This window comes from Gracilinanus agilis, chromosome 1 (genome assembly GCF_016433145.1).
Source record: "Gracilinanus agilis isolate LMUSP501 chromosome 1, AgileGrace, whole genome shotgun sequence".
In the NCBI taxonomy this organism is placed as follows: domain Eukaryota; kingdom Metazoa; phylum Chordata; class Mammalia; order Didelphimorphia; family Didelphidae; genus Gracilinanus; species Gracilinanus agilis.
In genome coordinates, this window is record NC_058130.1 from 72,099,076 (window position 1) to 72,114,744 (window position 15,669).

Below are 15,669 nucleotides of genomic sequence, written 5' to 3' on the forward strand. Positions count from 1 at the left end.
TGTACAAAAATTCAACAGCAGCTAGGTGACTTAGTGGATACATTGCTGGACTTGGAGTCAAGAAAACTTGGATTCATATCAAGTCTGATAAATATTAAAAATGATGAAGACTGGTATAATAATATAAATTAGTATTTTAATTAAAGCCATGCTGATAGATAAAATCATTAGACCACGCGCTTGTAAGCATTCAAAACTGCTGCCTCCATTTTGTTTCCTGTCTCTACCTCCCAAATCTGCTGGCCAAGACCTACTAGCAAAGAGACCATGGTCTTCCTCCTAAACCCAGGACATTTAAACCCTTCCCTGCGTCAAGACGTAAGCCTTCCCAAGCCCAAAAACCAGAAACGGAAACCCGTTGGACCACGGGAATTTGTAGTTTGATACATTTCCCAAATTTCACTTTTACAAGTCTCAAACATTTACATTTACCCTGTTTGCTTCAGTTTCCTTATGTATAAAAGGATTTTGAAAAGGGCATGGTTACCCTCTTTAGGATAATTACAAATAAACAAATAGAATCACAAAAATTCAGAGAGAGCTGAAACATTTGAACAGCAAACAAAGACAAACAAATTAAATGACAGTGATATATATTTGATAGATTACATATATATATATATATAATGTAAAAATATATATAACAGTATCATTTTATATCAAGACATATTGTGTTTATTCATATAAATATGTTATAATCAAAATAGTAAAATATATAATAATTTAATAATTGAAAATATGTTGCAGACAAGTCAAGGAAAATCTGAGTAGCTTATCTCAGTATTTTTTGATTTGGGGCATAAAACGTCATGGCATTTGGCAAAGTTCCTGTTCTTTGTTTATTTCCAAAAAAGAGTTCTTTCATGTTAACAAGTCTCCTACATTTATCTTTGTTTCTCTGCTTGGCCTTAGCAATTCCCTAGCCATTACTGAGACCAGACAACTCAAAGCCTGGAAGTTTTGTTGATGTCCACAATTTGCATAGGGAATATTTGCAGGGAAGCTGATATCTTACTTTGGCTCCAATTAAACCCTTTTTACTCCTGCCTTCTCTGACCCATTGATTTACCTTTAATGCTACTGGAAGGCTAACTTCAACATTATGCCTTAGATCCAGAAGGACTCTAGAAGTTTAAATAATCATAAAGCAGACCCCAGAAATACCTCAAAGTGAAATGCTGGTTCACAATCAAGAGTTCACTAAGAGTTAGTGGGATTTTCTAACTATAGGTCAGATGCAACAATGGGAAAGGGTCTTTGATCTTATTTAGAGGAAGATAGAATTCTAAAAAATTGATTGAAGGCCTTTCAGCTCTCATTAGCATGTTGACATATTTGTACTCTTAAAGAGTTTAGCCTTTGAGCAAATAAATCTCCTGAAAAGAAAGTAAATTTTGCCCATTACCTCAAGTTAAGCGAGGACTGGAATAAAGATTTAAGAGATATCCAAAAAGGAGGCCCCTCTGTATGTAGAAAAACATTAGCTAATTTGGCTAAATAGTTACTTTAGAGCTAGAATGGAAGATTTAGAGTCTATTACTATTACTTTTTATTTCATAAATGAGAAAACTAAAGCCTAGACAGATAGAATAAGTTGCCCATAGTTATCCAAATAATGAGCGAAAGAGTTAAAATTTGAGCACAGTTCATTTGATTCGAAATTTCTATGCTTTCTGCTCTCTTACACAGTTTGCAAAAGGAAAAAAAAAATGTAGAGGAAGTCTCTTCCAAGAGATTAGTTTCAGGAAGAGGAACTGTTAATACATGGTGTTATTGATCAATTTATGTTATTTTTTTTTACTTTTTTTACAGGTTCCTTGAAGGCAGGGAGTATCTTTTGCCTCTTTTTGTTTCCCCAGAACTTAGAAAAGTGCCTATACATACTTGTTGCTTCATAAATGTTTATTTATAATTATTTACAAAATAATTGCAATTGCAATTAAAAATATCTTCATATATACTTTTACTTTCTTCTTTACTTCTTTTCATTCCTTCATAGAAACAGAATGACAGAATTTCAGAAGTGAAAAAGATCTCAAAGAATATCTAGTTCAGACTGTATCCCTCCGCCACATCATCATCAAATATCTTTCAAGCTTCTGTTTGTAGACCTCTAGGGAACAGATTCCATGACTTCCTGAGGCATCTCACACTACTTTTGGGGAATTCTAAGAGTAAAGAGTTTTCATCGTATGTATTCATGTGTGGGGGGGTGTTTTTTCTCCCTTATATTATATCTAAATCTGTTCCTTTACATTTTTGACCCACTGCCCCTTGATTCTACCCTTTGGAATCGTTAAAAAAAAAGACTACTCTTAACTATCTGAGACCACTTCAAATATATGAAGTCAACTTTCATGTTTCTCCCAGTCTCCATACCAGTCAATGCTATCTAACTCAAATAGTGAGGACATTAAGTATTAATTAAGGATCTCTATGGGTGGCATGATGGCTTAGAAAACCACACAATATCATTAACTATTTTATTTTTAATTTTTTTGGTTAAATATTTCTTAATTATATTTCAGTCTGATTTGGGCCACATTCGTGTCCTATGCTTTGCACTTGACATTTCTGACAAAGATAATATTATTAAAATGTAGATTTTTAAAAATCCCTCTGACACATACAAATATAACTCAAAAATTTTCAAAGCCTTCCTTTTGCTTCTATAAAATGCAGCCTAACATTTTCAGCCTCTCATTTAAAGATCTCTACATTTTATACTCCAGTTATCTTTTGAAGTAGTGGCATACTATTCCCCTTCACAAATGCTTTATTCTAATAAAACTGACCTTTTAGTTTCCCTTTCATGAAACTCTATTTCTTACTCCCATGCATTATTTGTGTTATGTATCACATTTGAGACAGATTTCATAGTCAGATTTGCCTCTTGCAGTTCCCAGTTTCCTTCAATATGCAGTTCAGTTATGACAATCTAAGGATTTTCCTGAATTTCCTTAATGTTAATCATTTCCTTTTGAAATTTTGGCAAAAGGTTGTCTAACTTTGATGTTTGCTTATATTTGTTTATATGTTGTACATCATCTCAATTGTCTTAGTCAAGTGTAAATTAATTAAAAGCAGGATTGTTTTTTTTTTATTTTTGTTTCTATAGTACCTTGCACAGTGTTTTGCACGTGATAGAAATCAATGAATATTTTTGGGGTTGTATTGAATTCCCCTATACTGACTATATATATATATTAGCCCATTGTACCCTTATACCAAATTCCAATCTCCTATAAACTCAGATTTTAGTTAAGACTTTGAATGAGTTTCCATGCCTAGTGGACAGTAAATTGTTTCATTCCTCTCCAAGAGGCATGCTTTCTGCCTCATTCTTTACACCCATAATTCAGAAGTAAACAGGATTTGCAAGTATAAGCATTAGTTACCCATCCATGTTTTCTAATAAGATTGAGAGAGGCATACATAATCTTGGTGATTTAAATTTTATATTCTGAGAAAAAAATAGATCTTAAGTTTAGTTTTGGGTATTACTGTTCATCATAAATCTGTATAAAAGCTAAGGAAAACAAACCTCTAAAGACATTTGATTAGCGAGATTAAATAATGGGTCAAAAATGAAATGGGCAATTTCTACAGCAGGATGCAAATGTCACATAGTAATAGAGTCAACACTGATACATTTTTTTGCCTTCATTTCCATACCCTATAATCAATTTTAAGTGCAAAAACTGAACCATGTTCCCATGACAAAGTGAAAAAATAAAAATAAGCCGGAAAAAAATCAGCTGGATTTCTGAAGGGTTGTGATTCTCTTTCTAGAATACCAGCACATGACCAGATATCCACTTAATATAACTTAATAAAAGAGTAAACCACTAGTTATCTACTGAGCATAATGCTATGCATAAGCCATGAGAAATTCTATTTACATTATAGCAAATTCTAGTGAATAATACACAAGACTTGAATTTCATTACTAATGTTCCAAAAATCCCTTTAGGAGTACTTCAAAAAATAATTTTATTCCTCATGTTTGCATTAGTACCTACTTTTGCTTCCTTTAATTGGTTGACAATTTTCCTTCATCCATATATGATCTTGTCCATTACATTCAATGAATGATAAAAAGGTTATTCATTTAGAATATTTTTATGAGAATAATTTATTTGTTGATAGATTTATAGGTATCCTTTTATCTTTTCAAGAGTTTTTTTTCCTACTCATAACATGGTATTTCTGGCAAAGGCTTTATAAATAAAACAATACTTGTTTTTTATTAGAACATTAATTAACAAGAAAGGTGATAAAGATCATCTAGTTCAGATGTGCAACTCTTGACCACTCAAGTGTATCTTGAATTAGATTAAAATGTAATTAGGAACTGTTAAACAAAACTACTCCAAATACAAATACAATATAGATCATGTCAATTTGTGTTTTTCTAAATCATCAATATGAGGCTTTAGGATTCCCTTTTTATTGGATTTTGACACCATTGACAAAACTCCTCATTTTAATTTTACAGAAAAAGGAAATGAATTCCAGGAGGATAGCTGTTTAAATAGTTCATATTGTCTTAATTTGTATCGACAGTCACAGTGTTCAAGCATAGAATAGTGACTGTTACACTGTACTCTTCCCTAGTCAGATCATACCTACAATATAATTTTTTGTTGTGAGCATCATTATTTTAGGCTTTATTCAGAAAGCATCCACCAGAAGATAATCAGGATGGTGTGGCACCTCAGAAGCATTAAAGGGAATCCTTTAAGTAATTAGGGATGGTTAGGTTGGGGAAGACAAGACTTGTAAAGAGGAATAATATCTATATTCAAGTGTTGAACAGCTGCCATGTAAAAGAAAGATGGTATTTATTCTACTTGGAAACACAGAGTAGATAATGAAATGGATGATTCATGAACTATCAAATTTTGGCTTAGTCTAGGAAAAAGCTTCCAAATAATAAAGCCTCCAGAAATTATTAACTCCTTTGGGAGATAGTAATACTTTATAACTCTTCAAACAAGGGTGTGTGCGTGTGTGCGTGTGTGTGTGTGTGTGTATGTATATACATATATACATATATGTATATATATATATATATAAACTAAGTAGAATAGCAGCTCATTAGTATAAGTGCAAAACTTTGGTACGAATCTTCATAAACATTTCCTAATATTGAACCTTAATTATAAAAGTTTGTGGAACATCAGAGTGAGATCAGATATAGACATTCAGTGGACTAATGCATTAACCACTATTTCAGGCAAAGAAGGAATTATGACAATATGACAATAACTGGAATAAATGTAAAGTCCCAAGTGAAATCCTCTAAGGGTAGTGATTCCTTTTCTTTTTGTAAGTTATAACTCTTTGGAATTTCTTAAAGAGGAAAAAATATGCATTACACTTCTCTTTTGGATAATGGTAGATAGGATCGATAAGGTGGTAGTCTCTTCTATTTGAAATTTTCTAGATTATGGGTATGATGGAACTTGAAATTTCACCTTTTGGCCTTCTCAGGGTTCACAGAGATCTTAGGAATCAGAGACAATCATCCTAGGATAGCAATTTGTCCTTAGGCTCTTTAGCCATTAAGTTCTATGTTCATGTCAAATTGAGGTTTTCCTGGATATCTACACAAGGGATACCACTTAATTTTGGGAAGAAGGAAATGAATATTGGTAGATATTGTAGGAGAAGAATTAATTGCACCATAATATAACAGTAGTATAAATTTCAAATTCAGGATATAAGCCTTAAACTTTGGGAAGAATTATTATTTTATGATTCATGCACATTATTGATCCATATAGCCCTGAACCAGAAAATATTCTAATCTGACTGAATGACAAATGCTATTCTCTCCTTATGGTAGCTGGGTAATACCACAAGTCCACAAAGACATCAAGTTTCCTTTGTGTCTTGCAAGGAGACTTGGAAACAAAATTCAACAAATGTCCCTCTTATCCATCATAGAACAAAATATTTCAGAAATAAATGAGAAAAATTAGAAAAAAATCAATTTAAGAACTTCTTGCCTTATCACTTCCTTGAATTCTCTGAATTCATCTTTCTGTAATTGACTATTACAATAAAAGACAAATATTTCTCGGAAAAATGTTCTCTGATTGCATTACTAAAATGTATCTCTGTGTAATGATTTACTACTTACATGTTTAATATGGAATATAAAATTAAAATTACAAATGTAGTTAATCCACTAAAGTTTTACTATGAATCTACTTCAAGACAAAGAGGAAACCTTGATTCTTGAGAACTATGACAGCAGAGTAAGTTATGACTAGTTCTATCAACTGCAACATAAATTCATCTATAATCTGATGACTAACTTACCTAGCTTCAAAAGATATTTAAATATCAAAAAACTAAGTGTTTATTTGGATAACAAAAATTCAATGAAGGTTTAATAGGACAGTAGCTCTAGAGGAAAATGGGAAGTCCAACTTCACATTGTACAGATGAAGTAAATGAGACTAAGGAAATTTAATTTGTTTCTTCTTTTTTTTTTATTTAGAATATTTTTCCATGGTTACATGATTCATGATCTCCCTCTATTCCCCTTGCCTCTTCCCTCCCATAACTGACAAGCAGTTTCACTGGATTGCACATGTATCATTGTTCAAAACCTATTTCCATGTTATTCATATTTGTACTAGAGTGACCATTTAACATTAAAACTCTAATGATTTCCTCTATCGAACCATGTGATCAATCATATTGCAAAAAGAATTCTTTAATTTATTCAATTTAACAGGGGACCTGGAGGTCCTCTTACCATAGAGCTGTGTAGGGATTAACCAGCGTAGTGACAGGAAATAGGAATCTGGGAGGCCCCTGCTGGGTAAGCAATTGTTGCAGGTGGTCAGTTGCTGACAGTTGCTCAGTCAGTTGCTGACAGTTAGGGCTCGGAGTTGCAGGGAAGTTGGCCACTGGGCATGAGTTGGTTATTGGGGGTTCATTGCTGGTAGTGTGAGTTGGTTTTTAGTTGCTGGGATATAAAGGCAGGCCTGAGCTAACTGCGAGGGCTTTTGGCTTTAGCCTTTAAAGGGCCTTTTGCCTCTGGGATATCTAGAGAGCAGGAGGTCTCTCTCATAGGCAAGGATCTGCTGTCAGTTGGCTACTGACAGTTTGGGTTGCTATAGAAAACTGATTTAAGGAGTGAGTGAGTGGTAGCTGTCTATTATTTTAGGCAGTTAGGTAGTTAGTGAATCATTAATAGATAGTGTAGGTTAGCTAGGCCTGGTGTTTACCAGGCAAGAAGAAGCTGTCCTCAGAAGACAGAGGTAGTTATTAGGAATTTTAGGTATATATATATATATATATATATATATATATATATATATATATATAGGGTATAAAATTAGTAATCTCTCTTTCCTATTTTCTATCTTTCCCTCCTCCACAATTCATTCAGTCATTCCCCAATTGATGGACACCCCCTCATTTTCTAATTTTTTGCCACCTCAAAGAGCATGGCTATATTTTTGTACAAATCTTTTTCCTTGTTATCTCTTTGGGATACAAATCTAGCAGTGGGATGGCTAGATCAAAGGGCAGGCATTCTTTTAAAGCCTTTTTGGCATCGTTCCAAATTGCCTTCCAGAATGAGGAAGTTTAATTAAATGACCAGAGCTTCATATCTCTGTCCTTTTTCTCTTGCTTCCTTTATCCACTCTTTCCATTTCTTTCTTCCTTCCTTCTTTCCCTTCTCTTCTCCGTTCTTTCTGTAAGGATTTAAATTAAGTGTTTGACTAAATATATGAGAATTCTAAGATAATTTTGTGATCGCCAATTTAAAAATATTATAGCTCAAGTCAAATTGACTTTCAGTAGCTTTATTTACAAAGAAGTGGAAACAATGAAAGTAGGGGGTAGAGAAGAAGCCTTGCCTATCACCCTAAATGTTGCTCTGGTCCCTGGTTCAACCCAGGTAGGGCTCATTAACCTCTCAGCCAGAGGATTCTGTGGTGAATTAAACAAGGATTCAACCTAAGTGGCCTCTTCCAAGAAGGGGAGGCCTCTCCAGAACTAATCTCTCCAGAAGTCAGGAAAGGAGGGTCAGTTTCTCACTCACCCAAGTGAAGCTCCAAAGGAGAAGATCCAGGAGCAGTCTTACCAGAACCAGTCCAAGGACCAGAGTCCAAGGTCAAAGCCACAAGTCATAGCTCCAAGCTATAGTCCCAGTCCAAGATCCTCCAAGCCACAAATTAAGGCCAAAGACCTCTTAAACAGGAAGCTCAGGACTTTTATAGTCTTTTTCTATGTCACTTGCTGTCCTTTCCTCCACTTTATGGGAAATCGATTGCAGTCTTTAAATTTGCTTAGTACTGTCCAGGGGTTGGTCAGTCGCTTCTGGATTTTTCACCTACTTTTAGCAAGTGGCTTGAGGGCATCCTCTATTTAGTGTTAAGTAGGGGTGTTTTTTCAGTTTTTGGTGACTAATTTTAAAATAGGCAAGAGGAGAGTTAATCCTATCTTCACATTTCTATTCTTGTCTTCCCTCTCTCTCTCTTCCTTCTACCTTCTCTTCTCCTTTCATCCTTCTTTTCTTTCTTCCCTTCTTCCTTCTTCCTTACTTTCCTTTCCTTCATTCTTTTCTACCTTTCTTCCCTCATTTTCTATCTTTTTTTAATTATAGAGGAGTTTAGGAGAAAAAAATTAAGTGCTTACTTATTTTTTAATCACAATTACTGATGACATCCTTATATAAATTTACTCCCAAAGTAATATTATTGTGAAAACCATCCTTAGAAACCCTTATTTTTCCATATAGATATGCTCTATTAGTGACATTTTTGTTTCTTTAGATAATCAAAATATTGTGTTTAATGGATTTTTTACCAAGTTGTGTACTAAAGAAAGTGCAATTTAGCAAGAAAAAATGCAACTTCATAATTTATACATAATACTCACAGTTTGACTATTCTTGATTTTCCTTACCAACATAAATTTGGAGAATTTCCAATAATGTATTCAAAGTAGGGTAAAAATGTGGAATAATTTGCTTCATGCAAACTTATGAATAATTTTGCATCCATCCAAAGTTCATATTAGTAATAATTGTTTCAAAAGAGCTATTATAAAATTAAAGGAAGCATTATTGAAACAAATAGCCTATTTTCCATTTTGAGAGAAAGAATTTTTTAGTTATGAAACATCTTACTTAAAACATTAAAAGATGAAAATCCTAAATGATATTGGAGGGGCAATCAAAGCTGTGCATGCATTTTAATGCCTTTGAGGACTTATAAAAGCACACTTAATATTAAATTTGGTATATATTCTGACATGTTATATATTCCTAAATTATTTTATATGTTATGCTAAAGGTCAAAACTAGTCAGTAAGAGTTTAAAATTTTTTAATAGATTAATGTAATTTTTTTAAAAAGGAAAGTGAATAAAAACAATTTAGAAAATTCAATTAAAAACAGGTTTTTTGGAGATGGGCATATCTCATAATAAAGCCAGACTTCTGGTCAAGACAAAAAGACCCAGAGCCTTCTGATATAACTTCTTTTATGCCCAAAGAATCATTGGTAGAAGTCACTTGAAAGCCACTTGATAGACAAGGGAGGAATGGGGGAGCCTGAAACTTAATTTCTAAGCCTGATGATCTCAAGGATAATGTATACTAAAGTGACCAGGGTAAGAAGGAGGTGTCAGGCCCCAAAGCAGTACAAAAGCCTGATTATGTATATACTAGGGTATATACAAAAGTGAAGGGTTGTCACAAGGCTTCTAAATGAGGCAAAAGCCTCTATGTTTTAGTTTGTTTGTTTTTTTCTCTTTTTTTAATAGAATGTTTTTATTTTTAGGAAAAATTTCCATGGTTACATGATTCATGTATTTACTTTCCCCTTCACCCCCCCACCATAGCCAATGCGCATTTCCACTGGTTTTAACATGTGTCATCCATCAGGACTTTTTTTACATATTATTGATAGTTGCATTGGTATGGTCATTTCTGGTTTACAACTCCAATCATGTCCACATCAACCCAAGTGTTCAAGCAGTTGTTTTTCTTCTGTGTTTCCTCTCCTGTAGTTCTTCCTCTGAATATAAGTAGGGTTCTTTTCCATAAATCCCTCAGAATTGTCCTGGGTCAATGCATTGCTGCCAGTACAGAAGTCCATTACATTTGATTTTACCACAGTGTATCAGTCTCTGTGTACAATGTTCTTCTGGCTCTCCTTTCGCTCTGCATCAATTCCTGAAGGTCTTTCCAGTTCACATGGAATTTCTCCAGTTTATTATTCCTTTGAGCACAATAGTATTCCATCACCCACATATACCACAATTTGTTCAGCCATTCCCCAATTGAAGGGCATACCCTCATTTTCCAATTTTTTGCCACCACAAAGAGTAAGGCTATAAATACTTTTGTACAAGTCTTTTTCCTTATTATCTCTTTGGGGTATAAACCCAGCAATAGCCTCTATGTTAATGAAGACCCAGTTACAAATTCAAGACCATAATTGCTAAGGCTTATCCTAACACTGATTACCTATGCTAAGGTATTTATTTACTTAATTCAAAACTTTAATACTTATACTAAAATAATCACAAAATGTCTATTAAATCTTCACTTATGCTAACATTATTTAACTATCTTAGAATTATAATTGTTTTTAACTCAATAATACATTAAAATTAACATTAAAATCTAATCCTCATATAGGGGATAGGGGACTTTTCACTCAAAGGTATTTTCATTTAAAAAATGTATATACCTATATGAATTGATGTAAAATGAAGTGAGAAGAACCAAGAAATCATTGTACACACTAATAGCAATGTTATGGCAATCATGAAAATATTAGAAAAACAGATCATTCTTGAGTAACATTTAAACTAATAAAGGTCAAAACACAACTCAATGGGGAGTGTCATGGCCATGCGTGGGAGGCATGGTGATGAGTGATTGGACCTGAGGACCATTGTAGCTGTGGGAGAGAGAGAGCATTAGCCTGCTAGGGACAGAAGTGGCTAGAGAGAAAGAGTGAGATAAGAAGGAGTAAGGGTTGGAATGATTTGGGCCAGCATACCTTGAGAGGAATGGAGAGGAACAATCACAGCATCTTGACTGGGGGCTATGATTGTCCTTTAGTTATGACCAAGGGAAAGACTTCTTCAGAGGGTAAAATATTAAGCATTACAACATTCTGGAGGGGTGTTACGTTTCCACAGGATGTTTATAAAAATGACTTCACACAAGAACTTTTCCAGGGTTGCTATTGCAAATCTGTTCATGGGGAAAGGCAGGTTTTGTACTTTCAGTCATGATGTTATAAGGACTTCTTTGCTCCTCAGAGAGAGTGGGGGGGACACTGGATTTAATGATGACCTTTGGCAGAGAGGAGCAATGTCTTTGTGTGAGAGATTGGGGTCTTGTCAGTAATCTTCAGCAAGCATGGCTGCTTTCCTCAGTGGGTTTCTAAGGGGAGGAATTAAAGATCTATCTTAAGTAGTACATTTGGATTCCCAGATAACCAACCAATCATCTCTAATTTTTAAAGACAAGTATGGAAGAAAAAGTAGAAAAAATAAGCCAGGATGAAGATAACAGTATGGAGAATTCTATTAGGAGAGAAGTGCTAAAGCTCAGAAGGAATGTAGGCTACAGATTATGTCCAGGAACAAGAAAAATGATTTGTTTTGGGGGGGCAGGGAGGAGTTACCTAGATGAGAAGGAAAAGGAAGATCAAAGAAAGGATAAGATAACTGCTTAGAATAGATTAGACAATAACTTAACATGGGGGAAGGAAGAACTATTCAATTCTTGGCTTCCATTTTATTTGCTGAGGAAATTGATCTCTGGGATAAACAAAACAAAACAAAAAAACAAACTTAAAAGCATAAATAGGCTTTGAATTAAACTTTATAACAAATAGGTTAGTAGAAAGTGATAAAGCACATCACTGTCCCAGAAAAGTTTAATTCAAAGGAACCTAAATGATATATATTCTCAGATACTGAAAGAATTTGCAGTTGTAATTGCTCATACCCTGTCAAAGATCATGAATGTTTATGGAAAACAGGCAAGGGAATGCTTGATTGAAGGACAAATCCCCTAGTTTTTGAAAAGGAGAAGAGAGAAATATAATCTAAAGTTTTTGACTTTGTTAACAAAGTTATAGAATATTATATGGAATCTTTGGTTACTAAATGTGTAGAAAAGTAAACAATGCTCACAAAGAGTCAGTAGAGCTTCACAAATAGACCAGAAGCAGATGGAAATGCAGTGAATGAGGAAACAAGATTTAGAAATTGCCTAATAAACCTGGATCAGACCCCTTCCTCAATATAGGGCTGGACCCTGAATACAAGAGGAGAGAGACCTTCATATATTAAAAGTTTAGGTGTTTAGTCCTATCCAACTATTTGTAACCCTATAGATTGTGGTTATCCATGGATTTCCCTTGGCAAGGATATTGTAGTAAGTTGTCATTCCCTTTTCCAGCTGATTCAGTAGATCTTTTTTGCCAGGCAATCAGGGGATAAGTGATTTGCTGCAGATCATATAGGTAGGAAGTGACTGAGGCAGGATTTGGAGTTAGGTATTTCTGCCTCCAAGTCCAGGACTATATCCACTCAGCCACTTAGCTGTCTCCTATACATAGAGGTTAAGTGACTTATCAAAGGTTACATAGCTAATAAGTATTTGAAGTTGGATTTGAACTTGTGTCATACTGAATCAAAGTCCAGTGCCTTTACTCTTGCCTCATCAAATAAGGTCAATTAATTAAAAGGAAACAATATAACAATTGGTAATTTGGTTTCTAATTAGAGAAAAAGTTTAAATATTTTTCAAGTTGGGAAGTAAAGACTGAACAGGTATCATTTCCTGAAGTCAGAAAGAGATGTTGCTCTTCCCTCAGAAAGTATCTATCTATCTATCTATCTATCTATCTATCTATCTATCTATCTATCTATCTATCTATCTATTCAAAGNTATCTATCTATCTATCTATCTATCTATCTATCTATCTATCTATCTATTCAAAGGAATATATAATAGCTGATTGATCAGAATGGGATCAGATTTTGGATAAGATAGGAAGAGGTCTAATTTTTCAGCTATTTTGGGATAGGTTCAAACAGTTCAATAAAGTTTTTGACCAATTTCCACAATTAAATGAAGTTTTCTCACAAAACAGAAATTAGACTAGATTAAGAAGTGAATAAATGCTAAGCTAGCTACAGAATTGAGTTGCAAGATGGAGTTGGTGTGGTTCAGTGAATTCCAACAATTAAGTTCTCGTGGTCCTAATCTTATCAAATCCCTTACACCATGCAATTTTGCTTCTAGAAATCTGATGATGAAATAATTCTTTATGTTCTTTTGTGGTTCAGTGGAAAAAAGCCAGAAATAGAATGTGCAGATTGCTACATATGGCAGAGTTATGATATTAACATTTTAAGGGAATGTTATAGAAATTATTTTACTATATGTTATTGAAGCATTCGACATTGTGTTACTATTTTGTCTTCTTTTAAAGATACATTTAGAAACAATTTTTGGTAATCATTTTCTGATATTTTATAATTCAGATTTTCTCCCTCCCTTTTTCCCCCATCTGCTGAGGTGGTAAAAAGTCTGATAAAGGTTCTACCCATACTTTCATACAACACATATGTCTACATTATTCTGGCATGTTAAAATGTATCATACATACATTAAAAATCCCATGAAGGAAATAAAGTTTTGTTGACAAGATGGCAGCTTAGTAGCAGCAAAAGCTGAAATTTCTCTGACAATCATTTCAAACCAATCTTTAAAATGTTCCTCAAAATGACAGGAGTCAAAAACAATAGCAAGACAGAGTGAAGGTTCTTTTCCCACCGAATACAACTTGAAAGGTAGGCAGAGAGGGTCAATTTTCATGAGATAATGGAAAACCTGAAGCAAAACTGATAACAAAGAGTGCTAGCCAACCATCCCCTCCCCTGCTCTGACAGATTCCACAACTGGCTATAGGATAACATTGAGATCCAGGGACCAGGGCTACCCCAACAAAATTGCTCCTCAAACCCAACCCTAAATGTCCCAGGTTCTGGCACAAGCCTGCACTAAGGCCCAAATGTCCATAGCTTTGGACCTTTTCAAGCCTTGTCTACTTTGGTGAAGACCTATCCTCAGGGTGAAATAGCTCAACAGTGCTGAGGTCTTCTCAGTTCACAGAAGAAAAAAAAAAGGCTGGGAAAATGAGCAACTGCAAAAGAAAATCCAAACACTAAAAAATTTCTGTGGCAACAAAGAGCAAAGCACAGAATCAACAAGTGACAATGAGATCCAATCAATCAGATGCAAAACTTCAAAGTACAATAGAAATTGGTCTCAAACTCTAAAAAACCCCAAAATTAAAAAAAATCAAATCAGAAAGGCTGAAGAAAAATGGGAACAAAAATGCGGAAAAGAAATGAAAGTAATGATAAAAGTAAATAATAAATCAAAAAGAAAAATTGGTCAACTGGGAAAAGTGGCACAAAAACCCAATAAAGAAAAATAAAACTAAAAAGGAGAAATGAACTACTGGGAAATGATGCAAAAAATCCAGTAAAGTTCAATGAAAAGTAGAATAGTCCAAATGGAAAAGGAATATCAAAAGAGTATGGAAGAAATTCAGTCTAAAAATGAGAATTGAGTAATAGAAGTTAATGACTTCAAGAGGTATCAAGAAAAAAATAAAACAAAATCAAAAGAATGAAAAAATAGGAGAAAATGTATAATATCCTATTTAAAAATGACCTTCAAAATGGATCCAGAAAAAATAAATAAAGAATATTAGTCTAACTCAGTGATCCCCAACGTGGGCACTATTGTCCCCTGGTGGGTGCTGCAGTGATCCAAGGGGGCAGTGATGACCACAGAAGCATTTATCTTTCCTATTAATTGCTACTAAAATTTAAAAAAAATTAATTTCCAGGGGGCTAAGTAACATTTTTTCTAGAAAGGGGGTGGTAGGCCAAAAACGTTTGGGAACCAGTGGTCTAACTGAAAGTAATGATGGAAAAAAAACAACAACCAAAAAACTAGACATCATATTATAAGAAATTATCCAAGAAAACTACTCTGATATTCATGAAAAAGAAGATCAAATAGAAATTGAAAGAAGGCACAGATAGCCTCTTGCAATAAATTCCCAAAAGACAATTCTAGTTTGAGACCAGAATGTTATAGCCAAATTCAAGAGATCCAAGGCTAAGGAAAAAATATAGCAAGCAGCCAGAAAGAAATAATTCAAATGTCATGGAGCCCCAGTCAGGAATACATAGGATTTTGCAGCTTTCACATTGAAGGACAGGAAGGCTTGGAATATGATATTCTGGAAGGCAAGGGGATTGGGTTTACACCAAGAATCACCTACTCATCAAAAGTGACTATATTCTCTCAGGGGAAAATATGGTCATTTAATAAAATAGAAGATTTCCAAGCATTTATGAAGAAAAAAACAGACTTACACAGAAAATTTCATGTCCAAATACAAAATTAAAGAGTAGCAAAAAAAGGTAAATGAGAAAAGGAAAATATAAAAGGGCTTCATTAAAGTTAAATTGTTTATATTTCTATATGGAAAGATCTATAACTCAAAAATTTCTATCATTATCATAATAGAAGAAGTATACATAGTCAGAGGTTATGTTAGTAAACTATTTAGATTATATATAT